The sequence below is a fragment of the Leucopleurus acutus genome (assembly GCF_964270905.1).
Source record: "Leucopleurus acutus genome assembly, chromosome: 7".
NCBI classification, from domain to species: Eukaryota; Metazoa; Chordata; class Mammalia; order Artiodactyla; family Delphinidae; genus Leucopleurus; species Leucopleurus acutus.
Window position 1 is genome coordinate 19,241,621 of NC_139150.1, and position 15,607 is coordinate 19,257,227.

Sequence of the window (15,607 nt, forward strand, 5' to 3'; positions counted from 1 at the left end):
ATTATTACACTTAAGTACTCTTAAGTCAGTGGTGTACAACTAGGACAATTGTGCTGCCCCTACCCCTCAGGACGTTTGGCAATGTCTGGGGGCATTTTTGGTTGTCACAACTTGGGGGAGAGATGCTACTGGCATTTGCGGGTGGAGGCCAGCGCTGCTGCTAAACATTCTACAATACACAGGACAACAAAGAATTATCTGCCCAGTAATGTCAATAACGTCAAGGTTGAGAAATCCTGCTTTAATTTAATGCAAAATATCTAAACTGGGGTGAAATGAAATACGTTAGATTAGAGATGATCTAATTTAACCTATTCATTGCACAAAAAGACAAAAGGGAAAGCAACTCATGTCCCAAGGAGGGATTACATGGAGAGGAAGAGGATTCTGCAGATTAAGAGCTGGACTTCTGGAAGCTTTCCATGAGGATGTTTCTATGCCCTTCCTGCTCCCCATTTGGGGCACTTCTTTTCCGACCTCTTTGAAGAGGGGAAAGGAAGGTCCAAGGGGCCCAGGGTGAGGCCATCCTGACTCAGTCCTTCTGGTGGCCACACTCCAATCCAGCAGTGTCCTACCCAATTAAGGGAAGCAATCACGAATACATGTTGCATAATGTGCCCAGCACTTTATGAGTAATATGTCATTTACTTTTTATGACACGTGGTTCTATTGTTGTCATCCCACTGTGGCTAATGAAGACACTGGGGCTTAAGGAGGCAACGTGGTTTGCCCAAGATTACACAACTGAGAGATGCAGGAGGGACTGGAAGCCAGGCGGTGGGGCCCCTAGGTTCACGCTGACCCACTTCTCAAAGCTCACCAGAGAGACCCTGGCCTGGGCCTCCAAACCCAACATTTTTTCCATGCTTACAGGGAGCAGAGCTAGCTTCTTCTGAACACACGGTTTGGGTGTCACTAAAATTCCACTCAGCCAAAGTCATCAGAAAGCACATTTCACTGATTAGCCTACTCTTTTGGTACACAGACGAGAACTGTGAAGCTGGGTGGGTTCTCAGCCCACTTTTTTTTCAGAGATCAGAAACGGCGAGTTTGTGACTGGTCTCCTGACTCCTTGACTGTTTCATATTTGGAAACAGAAAAGCAAAAGGAAAAACACCAACTCTGAATGCTGCTTTCTCAGGAGCGGACAGAGACTTAACCTCAGGACAGCTTCCTTCTGAGACAAAGACATTTGCATGCAGTGATTCCCCAAAAGACTTTGGAGAAAAGGTTTTCTTGTCTCCCTCTGCCAGCTGAAGCAAATGGGAGTCTGGATTGTTAAAACAGCAACTCAAAAGGGGTAAGTAAAACCGCAGAATGAAAAACAAAAGCTATTTGCAGATCCCAAGCCCAAACAGCAGTTTCAATTCTGAAAATTTTCAAGCTAGGGCCCAAAGCTCCACTTTCCTTTTTAAAGAAGGAAAGGGATACTTAACTCTTTCCCTAATTTCCCTTTAACAGCAGCCATCTTCCAGCAAGAATGCTTTTGAGTCACTCATTTACCCTATAGCTCACCTCATCCCCAAAGGTATTTTGAGGCAACAAACAAAAGTACATGCAATGTTAGGGGGCGGGGATGGAAAAAAATCGAAGTCATGGGCAAATGAGTGTCAAATCGGAAGATGAGCCAGGGAACGTGAGTAAACAGCAATGAACAGCTGTTATGATGAGCTTCCTTGTAGCCAACTCAAGGAGGAAAATCAATCTATTACTGGGCTCACAATGCCCCTAAGAAAAAAACATATTAGTTGTTCGGGAGAAAAACAGGTTTTCCTTGACATGATGCGAAAAACACACTTTTATTGTTTAAGACACTAAGACTCAGGGAGGTTGTCTACTGCAGCAACTAGCACTAACACCTGACAATTCCCCACCCCACCCCACCCCAACTTTGCAGGCACTCAGTTAAGTGTTGAAGGAAGGAATGTGCACCAACTCCACTTCAGGCTTTCTTATTTGCAGGTGAAGCTCACTAATCTTGCTATTAGGTCAGGATGCTACAACTTTTATTCCCTAGACCAAAGTGTATTCCCTAGACCTAATATTGACATTTCAGACTGGACAATCCTTTGTTTGGCGGTGGGGGGGGCCTGTCCTGTGCATTGTAGGATGTTTAGCAGCATCCCTGGCCTCTATTAAAGAAATGCCAGTAGATCCCTCCCCCAGTGTGACAATCAAAAATGCCCAGGTACTGCCAAATGTTGCCCAGTTTAGAATCACTACCTTACACATAAGATCTAAAAGGACAAATTATATATCCCTCTCTCCCAGCCATCCCTCTCCCCCAACATACACACCACTTATCCAAAATACAATGGGCTAAAAGGGGCAGGATAATCACAATCAACATACCTTCTGTAGAGCACAGGGAGCTCAGCTCGGTGCTCTGTGACAACTTAGATGGGTGGGATGGGGGTGGGGTGGGAGGGAGGTCCAAGAGGGAGGGGATATATGTATACACATAGCTGATTCACTTCACTGTACAGCAGAAACTAACACACCATTGTAAAGCAACTATACTCCAATAAAATAAAGTAAAATAAATTTTTTTTAAAAAAACATACCTGCTTGGAAAGAATGGGAAACATACAAGAGTCACAGATCCGGAGCAGTTCTGAAATCCTGCTGGGCAGACTTCAGGAAGCCTCCTGCTCTGGGTAAGGGGGAATAAATTTCCTCTCAGAGCAACCAATGCTTATCCACTGTTCTCATGACCCCAGGGTCCCCCTTTTAGGAGCCATGACCTTCCTTAGACACTTACGAAGTAAGTATTAGGGATTTATGCCCTCCTGGGTGTTGTATCTTTTTCTTAGTCTACTTTCTGTTCGTGGAAGGTTGGCATCCCAAGGGTTGTTTTAAGCCTCAAAGATTTTCTAGGCCAGGCTCACGGTTTCTTTGGCATTGCATTTCACCCAGTAATGTAACAGGTTTCTGATCTATCTCCACTGACCACAACCGAAGTTCTTTTTAAGCTATAGTTCTCAAATCTGTCCTTTTCCTTGCTTTCTCATGCCTTGCTTCTCTCTCTCTTAAGCCAATGGCAGCTATCTTGAGACTATACGGAAAAATCAATGAGAAGTCTGCTCTTTTCACTTGATGTATGCCCTGCATCATTTTTCCAACTGACAGGTTTTGCTGGGCCTTTGCCATTTAAATCCTTATTGAATCCCATCTCTTATTGTGTGATGTCTAAAGTAGTATGCTATTCCACCCTCAAGGCCTCACATTTCTGGACTCTCTCTCCTTAATTTCTGCTTGCAATCCACCTTAGAATTTTCTGAGCTCATCTCATACTTATAAATACCTTGCCAAATGCAGCCACGCTACCATCATTCTATTTTCCTACACCTTCCCTGGAATGACAAGTACAGTAAGCGCAAGCTCTGCATTTTCAAGTCACCACAAGCAACAACGTTACAAACACCTTGTCACTGAATACTCTTACCTCCATCTTTCCAGTCTCCAGTTCACTTACCCATTACCTGTCCCCGATCACTAAGATATCATATATTTTATGTTTTTGTTATGGAGCACTCCACTTCTTACCAATTTCTGCATTAAAATAATTAACAGTAGCTGTCAAAACAGATAAGTCCTAAAATTTCAGTGGATTAAAACAATAAAGGTTTATTTCTCATTCATTCAAAGCCCAAAGAAGATAAGATGCCCCTTTCCATCTTGGAGCTACAGAAGAGCCAATTGCTTCTAGACCCCAAGTGATGAGATTTTTAAAAGGCACTGAATGGTAAAGCCCAGTAGAACTTAGGTAGAACGATCAGATTAAAGGTGCGCTTCCTCTGGCGGTCGGCACACGGCAGCGCCTGGCTTGGGGCCGGGGACGACCCGGAGGGCGTCCGCGTGCTGCGTCACATCGCGGACGGAAGGCAACGCGCATGCTCCGCTGTCCTGTGCGCCCAGCCTCCTCTCCTAAGTGGACTCCCAGGAGCTCAGAGAGAGGCTGCTTGACCAGCCTGGGTCCTGGAATGAATATGAATTGGAGCCGTTGTTCTGGCCCACAGTGAACATAGAGCGTGAGCAAATGACAAAGATTCTCTCCTCGGCCAACTCTATTCAGGCTCCAGGGAACTGTCTTCCCAAGTAGACTCTGACTTTCGAGCTTCAGTGCTCATCTTTGCATTGTCCAGTTTTAGCAAGAATCCTGCCAAGTCAGTTTAGCCAGAATCCTCCATCCTGCATATCTGATGGCTCTCAATATTTATTCAGGTCTTCATCCTCCACCCCCCGCCCAGGTGACGGTGTGGTCACCCTGGCCCGCCTTCAGTGAGAATCCTGTTAGGTCCTGTCAGCCAGAATCCCCCTTACTCCTGGTATTTCTCCTTAGCAACTTTCCATCCACTGATCCCCACCCTGCTCCTTGGCTATAAATTCCCACTTGCCTATATGCTATATTTGGAGTCGGGTCCAGTCTCTGCAAGGCTTTGTTGTGGTGGCCCCTACACCCATCGAAATACCACCATCCTCCTTGAATAAAGTCTCCTTACTATTCTTTAACAAGGGTCATGAATAATTTTTTTTTCTTTAACAGTTAGAAGATTATTTTTTCTTTACTATAAGAAATAACTATTTGTTCCTGAGAACGCCGGAGATCTTGGGATTGTTTGTTACTACAGCATAACTTAGCCTGTCCTGACGGGTAACACCAGTGAAGGAACCGAAGATCATGGTCCTGAAGAAGAGAGACCATGTGGGAACACAGTCATTGTCATCAACGACCTGAAGAGCCAAGTGGAAAAGCAGCACCAGATTTGCTCACGTGATGCTCCCAAACTGAAAGTCGCGGGGAGGTGGCTCAGCCTAAAGAATAATATTCTGAGAGTTAGTACTAAGTGGTTGGTCTGTGCAGTTCACTGGAGGGCTGTAAGCAGAGGTGTGAGATGGGACGATAGGAGACAGCACTGAGGCCTCTTCCGGGACTGGGATGCTGTGGTTACAGGGGAAGTCTATATTGTAGGTGGCCTTTTACCCCAGCATTTCCACCTGTCAGTGAGGAAAGCACAGAGACTTAGGACTATCCAGCACCTCAGGTAAGCCAAAGAACCCTTCCTCCCAGGAAGCCCAAAGGGCCAGGATGCAGTCCTTCTCCGGAAGTTTATATGTTTTTTTCCATTAAACACAGCTATCCATTGGGTAGCTTCCCCTTTCTCTCTTTGTCTCTGTCCCTATCTCTCTGCTTCTCTGATTCTCTCTCTCTCACTGCCCTGGTTTCTATGTGCATCTGGATCTCCAGAGTGTTGTCTCTGTGTCTTTGTGTTTTTCTTTTACCTTTGTATGTTTCTGCCTCCACCTCAGTCTGTCTCTCTGTTCCTGTGAATCTTTCCTCCTCTCTCCCAATCTTCACTCTATCTCTCCCCCACATACACTGTCTCCATCAATATACCACTCAGACGTTTTTTGACGACCCCTTGAAATTAGTCCTTGGGCTTCTCTCCCACCAGAACTGGAACTAAAACCATTTGCTTGTTCAGTCACATCTTCTGCCTCTGATTCTCTTTTTATCACTTCCTTTTCATCCCTAGATTGTAGCTCCTCCCCCAACCAGACATTACTCATCTCCAGCCCCAAAGGCTGAAAACCTGTGCTCAACCTCTCGCTTCTAAATTCCAGAATCATTTCTGGCCCTGGTTCCAGGGCAGTGCCTCGCCCTCCTTCCCTGCCCGAGCTCTCTGTCCAGTTCCAGAAACATTCCCCAGAAAGCCCATGACAAGGGTGTGGCCACTGTGGACTTTTTCGGGGATGAAGGGTGAAGGTTTACAGACTCTACATAGAATGTCCCTGACCACGGACACCCACCCCGGCCTCAGGAGCGACCCAGCCCTCTGCTGCAGCCTCACTCCTGCCCCTCCTCCACACAGTCCTCTGGATGTGTCTAATGGCTCCTGCCTCATGCCTTGGTGCTCACCCTGACCTCCACTGGCCACACCCTCCACACGTGGCAGTGTGACAGGATGGCAGAGGGAGCAGAGCACACGCTAGGAACTTGGGGGTGTGGGTTCAACTTCAACTCCAGCTTTACTACTCACTTTTGGGGTAATTCTGAGCAAGCTGCATCACCCCTCTACTGTCTCTTTCCTACTTTTAAAAATTGGAGTCATAGTGCCTACCTGCCAAAGTTGTGTGAGCATCAAATAAGATCATGTATAGGAAGTTCCTGATGCAGAGCTGGAACAAAGGTGCTGATGGGGAAACATTTATTCCTGTTCTACCTCTTCACCACCCAAACCCCAGGCCCCTCCTCGTCTCCCTGGCCGACCTGCAGCTGGTAGACCCCGGGACAGCAATACTATTGATATTTGCCACCAAATATGATGGATCAGCAGGCACGCAGTTCCAGCTGTTATTTACTTTGAATATCCCCACCCCACGATCACCACCACTCCTCCCCATTTTCCCCTTCCATCTCCATCCATGAAATCCACTTCAAAGGCCAAACCAAACCACCCCCCACTTATCTCTGAGCTTCCCTGGACTCCTCCAAACAGTGATAATCTGTCCGCACTTTGAGGTCCCAGTCACTGGGCGCTGATGGCAAGGTGAAATGCATGATGCTCCCTCAACATTCATGTAGCATCTACACTCTGTCCTGAACTTGGAAGACTTGCTAAGGAAAAGGGCATAGTCTCTACCCTTAAGACGTTCACAGGCTAGTGGGCGGGAGAGCTGTGTAAATGCACCATGACAATGCAGTGTGGTAAGACTTCAGTTACTGAGGTGTGGGCTAGACATACTGAGAGGAGGGAGCTCTAACTTTGCCTGGGGCTACCACTGTGAATGCAGCTGCATATCTGAGCCCTCTGCTCCTCTACTGCAAGATCCACTTGATGCAATGCTGCACTAAGAGCCAATGCTGTCCATGTTGAGAGAGAATAAGACAAGGGCAAAATAATAATGGTGTTCAGCCTCAGATCTGGGTCACATCTGTGTATCCAGTTTCTGGTTGAGTTTGGGCCACAGAGTAGGTATCTGAGGAATCAGAGAATGCCCACAGCCACAGCCAGGCCTCACAACTTAGCAACATTATTGATTGAATACTATAAAAGCCAGAGAAGGAAGAAAGAGTTCAAGGAAAGAGTCTAGTTGTTTGGCCAAGACAACTCAGTGTCCATCTTGCCTGCTCCAAATTTGCTCCAACCCTCTCTTCACCCAAGCACTCTCCTCCCAACCAGAACATGTCATCTGTCCAGAGACAGCTCTCCACCATTTTCTTACCATAATCAAGTGGTCAACAAATATACAATCATAACTCCTGGCCCTTTTAAAGGAATGCTGATTTAAGGAAAGACTTAACAATGGGACCAGGTTCAACAAGACTTCATTTATCTAGCAACATCAGCTGCTGGACCAGAATCAAGAACTAAGAAGAAATAAAAACATTCCTCTGTGAGGCCAGAACAGATACCCTGAAATCTATGTACTAACACCCATCCACGTGATTCGTTGGAAAGTCTATTAGGACCAGATGCAGCACCCACTGATTCTTATTTCTTGTCTCTTTTTGGATCTCAAAAAGACAGAATTGGAACTGTCATAATCCCTGGATCATGTCACACACATCATGGTCCATGCTTGGACTGCCTTGTAATTAATTAATTAGTTATAACGTTGTAAATACCAATTAACCAATGATGTAAAATGAAAGCCAGGACCTTGAGGGGATCATATGACACTACATGAAACCTCTTGCCACCCATTAACTGCCCCAGCTCAGGTATCCATCATCCTGGGTCCTGTGTTCATCATTGCTTTATTCTCCTTTTTAATTAGTTGTATCGTATGTATTTCTGTGTGTGTACAGGCACATGCATTGTTTTTAACTTTATATAATCTTGCTGGATATAACCTCTTTATATAACCTTGCTGTACATAACCTTTCACTTTATATCATTTTGCAAAGATTCATCCATATGGAGGCATGTTGCGTTGTTCCTCCATTTGGAAGGCTGTATAATGCCCATTGGGTGGCTTTGCCATGCTTTATTCACCACCTTTCCTGGTGACATCCAGGTTTTTTCTACCGTGGTGACTGTTATGACAAAGGTCATTGTACGTACCTCCTGCTGAATGTGTGCAAGAGTTTCTTTTGAGCAGGTGCCTAGGAGTGGACCAGTTGGCTCTAACCTGCTTGAGAATTTTGATAAGTCTAAAGGGCATAAAGGTGTAAATGTAAGACTGGAAACCATACAACTCCTAGAGGAAAACACAGGCAGAACACTCTGTGACATAAAATAGTATCAATATTTTTTTGGATCTGTCTCCTAAAGCAAAGGCAATAAAAGCAAAAATACACAAATGGGACCTAATTAGACTTAAATCTTTTGCACAGCAAAGGAAACCATTGACTAAATGAAAGACAGTCTACTGAATGGGAGAAAATATCTGCAAATGATATGACCAATAAAGGGTTAACATCCAAAATATATAAACAGCTCATACAACTCAACATCAAAAAAACAAACAACCCAATTTAAAAATGGGCGGAAGGGACTTCCCTGGTGGTCCAGTGGTAAAGAATCCGCCTTCCAATGCAGGGGACACGGGTTCGATCCCTGATCTTAGAACTAAGATCCCACATGCTGTGGGGCAACTAAGCCCACAAGCCATGACTACTGAGCTCATGCGCCTCAACGAGAGAGAGAAAACTCGCACGCCACAACTAGAGAGAAGCCCGTGTGCTGCAAAGAAAGATCCCACGTGCTGCAACTAAGACCCAACACAGCCAAGAAAATTAATTAATTAATTAAATATATTTTTTTAAATGGGCAGAAGACCTGAATAGACATTTCTCCAAAGAGGACATGCAGATGGCCAACAGGCACATGAAAAGATGTTCAACATCACTAATCATCAGGAAAATGCACATCAAAACCACAATGAGATATCACCTCACACCTGTCATAAAGGCTATCATCAAAAAGAACACAAATAACAAATGCTGGCGAGGATTTAGAGAAAAGGGAGCCCTCGTACAGTGTTGGTGGAATGTAAATTGGTACAGCCACTGTGGAAAACAGTATGGAGGGCTCGCAAAAACCTAAAAATACAACTACCATATGACCCATGTGATACATACTCCTGGGTATATATCTGAAAAAAACAAAAACACTAATTTGAAAAGATACACACACGCCAATGTTCAGAGCAGCATTATTTACAATTGCCAAGACATGAAAGCAACCAAAGAGTACATCAACAGATGAATGGATAAAGAAGATGTGGTATGTATGTATACACACACACACACACACACACACACACACACACACACACACACACACAATGGAATAGTACTCAGCCAAAAAAAATTTTAAAGAATGAAATTTTGCCACTTGTAACAACATGGATGGGCTTGGAGGGTATTATACTAAGTGAAATAAGTAAGACAGAAAGACAAGTACTGCGTGATATCACTTATATGTGGATCTTAAAAATACAACAGAAGAGTGAACATAACAGAAAAGAAACAGACTCACAGATATAGAGAACAAACTCGTGGCTACCAGCAGGGAGAGGGAAAAGGGGAGGAGTAATATAGGGATGGGAAATTAAAAGCTACAAACTTATGTATAAAATAAACTACAAAGATATACTGTACAACACAGGGAAGATAGCCAATATTCTATAATGACTATAAACCTTTAAAAATTGTGAATCACTATATTGTACACTGTAACTTATATAATATGGTACATCGACTCTTCTTCAATATAAATAAATAAATATTTTTTTTTAAAAAGAAAAATTATTTTATCAAATAACTCATTTCCCAACAGAACTGGAAAGGGGAGGCCCTGCAACAAGAACACCATGCCAGGAAGGTGAAGCTGTGCCCTGGATTAGCGATCTCCCAGGAAGACTGCGGATGCTGCACAAGTCAAAACACACTTAGAGGTCAAGAAGTAATTCCTGAAAAATGACTTTTTCCCAATTTGGGAAGCAACAGGGGAACCTCGGCCTCCCTTTCCCAGCTGCCCATGCTAATCCCTCATTGCACATCGTGGGGAAATTGCCATGGTACAGTATGGACAAGGGTTACTTAGCAGACAAGGATGTGTAGAGATGGGTGGGGGGGAAAACCAGTGAGAAGATACAGAGAATCAGAGAGACCCTGAAAACGTTAATGCCAAAAGCACCTCAGCATTCACAAAGTTCAACTCCCTGTCCCCATTTTACAGATGCAGAGAATGAGGCCTGAAGAGTAGAAAGGATTTAGTCATCCTGTCTCAGTGAGATCAAGAACTGTAAAAGACATCAACTCCAATCATCTCTCGAATGATTGAATTTCCCCTAAAATATCCCCCAATAAGTGGTTATTCAGGTCTTGTATTTACTGATAAGACAGAGAGCTCCCACCTTTGGAAGCACCATGATTTATCATTGAAGAGTACTGACACAGGCTTAAAATTGAGCTGAAATATGCCCCTCAGTACCTTCCGCTCATTCAACTCTGTGGATGCCACACAGAATGGTAAAATAATAATAACAACAATGATAATAATACAAGTTCACAATCCAAAATCTAAAAATGTGAGACACAAATGTAAAACACTGTTATGATGCCTTTGGCAGCAAAGCTGACCTGAAAGGGTGAGTGTGTGTGTGTAGATAAATCCCACTCAGTATGAATATGTTGGACTTACAGAAATACCTCCATGCTTGACTATAGAGTACTTTTCCAGACCGCACTGGGAGTGTTACATAATATAAGGCATTTGGAATGTACTATTACAGTGAAATAGTACAGTGAAATAATAAAATTATTATTATTGTACGTCAAGAATAGTCAGATATTGGCAATTTCATATTCAATTTAATGCTTTTCTAAAACCTGGTCCCGAGGATTTTGCATTAAGGACTTGAGGACCTGTGATTACAAAAGAAGCCTCCATTTTAAATCACTAACTATGTGATAGGTACTGCCTCAGAAGTGACCCAAAATTTAATATCTCCACCCAAGCCTCTCCCCAGGACCCCAGTCATCCAACTGTCTCCTCATCATGTCCTCTCCACTTGGTGTCTAAATCACCTTAAAGGATGCACATTCTTTTTTTTTTTTTGCGGTACACGGGCCTCTCACTGTTGTGGCCTCTCCTGTTGCAGAGCACAGGCTCCAGATGCGCAGGTTCAGCGGCCATGGCTCACGGGCCCAGCCGCTCCGCGGCATGTGGGATCCTCCCGGACCGGGGCATGAACCCGTGTCCCCTGCATCGGCAGGCGGACTCTCAACCACTGCGCCACCAGGGAAGCCCCAAGGATGCACATCTTGATCCGAGATCTTGAACTCCCTCCCCCAGTCTTCCTTGTCTCCATGAAAGGCATCTCCATCCTTCTGATGTTCCAACCAAGAACTTGGACTCAGACTTCTCTCTTATCTTTCCCGCTCATTCACATTCAGCTCAATAAGAAATTATATCTGCTCTACTACAAAATATATTCTGAATCTGCCATTTCTTGCGATCCTCCCTGCCACCACCCTATCCAATCCACCATCATTCCTCACCTAGGAAACTGCAGTAGTTTCCAACATGGTCTCCCTGATGCCACCCTCCTGTCTTCAGGCCACTCTCAACAGAGCAAACAGGATCATCCTTTTGAAGCTGAAATCGGAACCTGCCACCCTTCTGCACCACACCTTCCAAAGCCTCCCCAACTCACTGAAGGAGAAGCCAAGTCCTACCCAACTCTCACCCCAGAAGTCCTGTGTGGTCACCCTCCTCCAACACTGCTCCAGCCATCCTGGCCACCTTGATGCTCCTTGAACACACCTGCTTCAAGGCCAGGAGAAATCTTCTACCAGACACCCACAGAGCTTCCCCTCACTCCAGGTCTTCACTCAAATGTCCACTCTCAGGAAAGGTTGCCTCTTCTGACCACCCTATTTTAAACTGCAACTAAGGTAACTCCCTGGCTCTCTTTTCTGTTTTTTAATTTTTTTCTAAAGCACTAAGGTCATCTACTATACTATAAATGTAACTTATTTTTGCTGTCTACTGGCCATCTCCGCCCACTAGAATATGAGCTTCATGAAACCAGGGATTTTTATCCGTTTTCATCACTGCTTTACCCCATCACCTAGAACACTATATTGTACCCAATAGTAAGCGCTCAAGTACAATAGCTCATTATTTATTTGTAAGCTATTTACCTCTGCCTTAGAATCCACTGAGAATCAAGAAGGAAGGGAGAAGTACCTTGTAGCAGCCAAAATAGATGTCTGTATCACCAAAAAGGTTATACAGATGGCAAATGAGTGCATGAAAAGATGTTCAATGTTGTTAGCCATTAGGGAAATGCAAATTAAAACCACAGTGAGATATCACTCTACACTTAACAAAATAGCTAAAATAAAAAAGAGCAGTAGGGGCTTCCCTGGTGGCACAGTGGTTGGGAGTCCGCCTGCCGATGCAGGGGACGCGGGTTCGTGCCCCAGTCCAGGAAGATCCCACGTGCCGCGGAGCGGCTGGGCCCGTGAGCCATGGCCGCTGAGCCTGTGCTCCGCAACGGGAGAGACCACAATGGTGAGAGGCCTGTGTACCGCAAAAAAAAAAAAAAAAAGAGTAGTAACCCCAAATTCTAGAGAGAGGATGCTGAGAGGACGTTGGTTCTTTCACACATTGCTGGTGGGAAATAAAATGATACAACCACTCTGGAAAAGAGTCTGGCAGTTACCTACAAACTAAATATGCACCAGCTGGATGACCCAGCAATTTCACTCTTGGGCATTTACACTAGAGAAATAAAAACGTGTTCACACAAGAACCTGTACAGCAGTATTCATAGCAGCTTTATTCATAATAACTCTAAACTGGGAATAACCCAAATGTTTATCAGTGGGTAACTAGTTAAACAAACTGTGGTCCATCCATACCATGGAACACCATTCAGCAATTAAAAGATATGATGTATTAATCATACAATAACTTGGACAGACCTCAAGGAAGTGATGCTGAGTGGGGAAAAAAAAGCCAGTCCCCAAAAGACACAGACCACATGATTCATTTATATTACATTGGCAAATAAGGTAACTCCAAGCTGTAAAGTAGATTTGTAGTTGCCCGGAATTAAGGGAGGAAGAGGGGGAGGATAGCAGCTGTGACCATAAAATGCAGCGCGAGGGATCTTTCTGATGGAGATTTTCTGTATCTTGACTGTGGCGTTGGTCACAGGATTCTATACATGTGATAAACATCACAGGACTAAATACATATACACAAAAAAGCGCATATAAAGCTGATAGAATCTGAATATCAGTGTCAACTTCCTGGTTGTGGTATTATATCAATATTATAGTTATGCAAGATGTTGTCTTTGGGGAAAGCAGAGTAAAGGGTATACAGAATCTCTCTCTATTTTTTCTTACAACTATATGTAAATCTACCTCTACAGTTATCTCAAATAAAGGTCTGTAGGTCCATGCCCTAAAACTCTTATCCTCTTCCCACAGAAGTTCCCCAGGCACAAACTCAGAATCCACTGACCCTCGCTTTAAACAGAATTATAACAAGCTTAGTTACCACATTTTGCAGATAGCTAGATACATTAGAATGAGGAGAGCCTGCTAGAGTTCTCAAGGTCACACAATAAAGGGACTAAAACCCAGGTATCCAAATCCCCAGTCTGGTGTTTTTAGTATTCACCATCTTTTAAGGCCTTCTTGCATTATGGATGAGAATACACATCTCTTCATTTGAACCCATACATTTACCACGTTTAAGACCCTGGTTTGATCAAGCACAGCAACTTTCTAAAAAAGAAATACAAGGGTAAGAACACACCTGTAAATCCCTTCAAGATGATTTGATGTTAAGTGTGATTTTGTGTTTAAAAGTTACAACAGCAAAGAGTTAGGTTAGTTTCAAGGAAAAGTTTCTTATTTGATTTGTTAAACCAAGAATGGGTAACCACGGAACACAAAAAAAATCATCCTTTGCTGGAATTCTTTGAAAATATGTTAGATGCTTATTTCAATAGATGTTGGTTAAGAGTCTTCTGTGTGACAGTTACTATGTTAGAAGCTACAGGGAAGGCTTGTGACTGCCCTCTTAGATTTGCTACCTTAATCAGGGTGATGAAAAACAATCAATCACAGTCCAGTATGAAGTAGTCAATCACAGAGGAAGAATGGGAAGCTGTAAGAACATAGATGAGCATCTCACCCCATCTTGGAGGCAGGGAGATGCAGGAAAGTTTTCTACATGAAGTTGAAAAAAATATGGGAGCTTGGTGATATGAAAGGAAAGGAATGGAAGATTTCCCAGTGGAGGGAACAGCAGATATAACAGTGCAGCTAGTCCACAGTGCATTTGGAGCAACTGCAGCTTAGAACGTAGTAAGAGAAGAGCTGGATGCCAAGGAGGGATGATGGTGGGCAGGTCATGAAAGGCTTTTCCAAGTAGCCTGAAGGGTTTAGGCTATGATATAAGCAGATACAGCCACTGAATGGAGGCACTAGTCAGACTGGTTTCTACCAAATGCCACAGGACATCCTTAAGCTTTCCTCTTTCTGTAACCCATCTTTTTGCAGGGCCCTCTATTCTTGTCCACTATCACCGTCCCTAAGTTTCCAGACCTTGTTCCAATACACCTCTTTCTCTAGGAAGCCTCCCAACCCCTAACTGGAAGGGATGGCCTACTCCGGGTAGAGTGGGTATGGGTGTGTGTGCAGGTGCGCTGTATAGCATCACATACAGTATAGCGTAATCATCAGGATATGACCTACTCCGGGTAGAGTGGGTATGGGTGTCTGTGCAGGTGCGCTGTATAGCATCACATACAGTATAGCGTAATCAGCAGGATGCTCTAGGACCAGCTTGCCCCAGTTCCGAGCCTGGCTTTACTGCGTACTCTCTACGCTCCAGTTTCCTTATCTGTCAGGTGGAAATAACAACATTTCTATGTCAAAAGATTATCTCAGGGTGGAATAATTTCATGGATACATTTAACTCACTCAGAAGAGTGACTGGCCCAAAGCCAGCGTTTAATCAGTCTTAGCCTTTGTTACATGTTGTGGCCCCCGTACACACCCAACTGTAAGCTCAGTCAACTTTGGACTCATCAGAGAGTAGAAGTCAATGTCCTCCCCTTATGGACAGTCACCTCTATGACCTCATACTCTTTCCTCAGGCAATTGGTCAACACAAGCTAGAAATACGCTTTCCTTTCACAGGCAACCGTGTAGTAGAGGCAAGAACCTTAAACCATGATTTGGAAAAACTAGATCCTCTTCCTGGCTCCTCCGTCTTAATCCCTGGCTGACCTAGGGCAAGTGCCTTCTCCTTCCAGAACGTCAGTAGTCCCATCTGTGCAATGGGAACGAGCTCCTAGGAGACTCAAAAAGACAGAGGGCTTGGCGGCACTTAGCAAACTGGTGATGCGAACGTGGTTTCCATCTCCCAGTCTGCAAGCCACACCACCCATACTCACTTTCACTTCCGGAAGAAGCACACTCCCCAGACTGGCACACTGGCAGGCCTCCAGTTCAGGGAGCAGGTAGATTTTCATTGGCCCCTCCCACTGACTTGATGAATTTATTTTCTCCTCCTCCAGGGACTTTCCTAACTTCCTTCTGTAAATGAAGGAAGGTGCACATGAG